Source organism: Ixodes scapularis, unplaced genomic scaffold, assembly GCF_016920785.2.
Source record: "Ixodes scapularis isolate PalLabHiFi unplaced genomic scaffold, ASM1692078v2 PGA_scaffold44__24_contigs__length_19508400, whole genome shotgun sequence".
In the NCBI taxonomy this organism is placed as follows: domain Eukaryota; kingdom Metazoa; phylum Arthropoda; class Arachnida; order Ixodida; family Ixodidae; genus Ixodes; species Ixodes scapularis.
Window position 1 is genome coordinate 748,898 of NW_024609873.1, and position 2,123 is coordinate 751,020.

Here is a 2,123-nt window from a genome sequence, read left to right on the forward strand (position 1 = left end):
CCGTGCGTGCCGTCCATCTGTGCTTTCTGCTGCATCATGTTCGGTCGACTTTGCATCAATCAAGGTGACGCATGACCGCCCGCGTGCTCGCATGCTCGGCGGGAATTCGTGGAGCCGATCGGTTCGAGCTTCTCGCGCTGTTGTTTCTGCCGGGCTGTCTGGCTGCACTTGAACGTGTGTGCATGTTCAGTTTCGATGAGATTGTTTTAAAAAAAGAATTTAACTTACGACCCTGCACAAGACATTGTCCATGGGTTTACATATGACGGTCTTGAACGAACCTCTAACATTGCTGATAGAGCCTTGGTTGTTACGCTGTCTGAAATTTCCAGGAGGTGCGTTTAGCCCCTTGCATACGCTGTTGTGCACACTCCAGCAACGTCTTCTGTTTACCGCAGTCTCCTCAATTCTCTCATTCGGGAGCTTAAAGGGGCGGTGCAACGATATTCAATTGGAATGTTTTTCACTTTACACGAGCTTACTGGCTTTAGTGGGACTCAGTGATACTTGCACGCAACGCCACTGACCAAGAAACTCCTTTGTTGCGCTGTAATTTCGAGGACAAAAACGAGTGTTTTCATTCGATCTCTCCTTCAAAAAACCTGATGACGTAGCTCGGCGGTAGCAGTACCGCCCAGTGACGATATTTGAATACGGCTTATAGATTGGACCCGAGCATGGCGTGGACACTCGATTTGGGCTCGTGATAATCGATAGCTCGAGAAACATTCGGGTAGTGTCCCTGTGTCCAATCGCTGCAATGACGACAACAGCCGAACCATAACAATCTCTGGAACTCAGCGCGTGTCCTGTGCCTTGCCAACCCCAGCGCATATATGATCAACATTGGCGGCATATAATCGGCTCTAGATCATGGGGCCGCTTGTTCTGGCTGAGAGTTGAGGGGTGAACTCTGCTCGTTTTTCTTTATTTTCTTCTGCGACTTCGATTGCGTGTGGTGAAAACGAACGGGTATTTCACAGATCATTAACGTCAGGGATTCGTTCTAAGCGGTATTTGCGCAAAATACAAATATCAGTGCATCGCCCCTTTAAGACTGTTGGCTTCACAGTAAGGGCTGTGGTCTGTGGTTAGGGGGCTTCAAACGTAAGGTTGGTGTGTGTGGTGATAAGCCATTTGTTGAAGTTGACAACGAACTCGTTTACTTTGTCTTTGATGTTCCGCACCTTCCCAAAACAACCAAGAGCAATCTCCAAGCCCACAAACTTTGCATTGGAAATGAGGTCATTGAGTGGTCTTTTATTGTTGAACTTTATTGTTCTATCCATGAGATGAGCTTGCAATTGGCTCCGAAGCTTACTGAGAGACACATTTTTTCAAGAACTTTCTGTAACATGGAAGAAAATTGTGCCCCACAGGTACTGAGTGCCTCACTCTTTCTTGCAATCATCCCTTGTTTATGCCAAGGAACTTCCTGAGGCAGCCATGGCTACAGCCTATTTCTGTGATAGGATGTGCATACTTTTTGACTGTCTAAATAGCTAAAAAATTCAAGAAGATAGGGCAGAAGTTGCGTCATGCCATTCTGAAGGGGGAGTCTGAAATACTTGATTTTCTTCACCAGTAACTCGGATGGATTTCAGCATGGCAGTTCCAAAGTAGGAGGCAGCCATAAGCCATCATTGGGTGGCAAGTTACTATAAAAAGTGTCATGCTCTGGGATGAGCTTTCAAGCAGCCATGACTTTAAGTTCTTACTTACACGACGCCTGCAGCAAGACACACTTGAGAACGTTTTTGGAGCTATATACGACACATGTTGGGCTGCAACACAAACCCAAATGTGCATCAGTTCGCCTCAGGACTAAAACACCTCTGGATAAAGAAACTGTTCAAACTGTCGGACAATGAAAACGTATAGGATGACAAGGCTGACCTCCTAAAAGAGTTGCAAATATCGTCGCACCATGAAAGTTTAATTTCAGACATTGTGGAATGTCTTCCAATTGATAACTTCCCGCCACTAGAGGATATTTCTGAGCTGGCATCAGACATCAGGTCTAACATAATTGATGACTCGTCCGCTTTTTTATTACGTTTGGGGCTATTTGATCAAGCTTTTGCTTGAACAGACAACTTACAGCTGTGGCTGTTCTCAGCTGC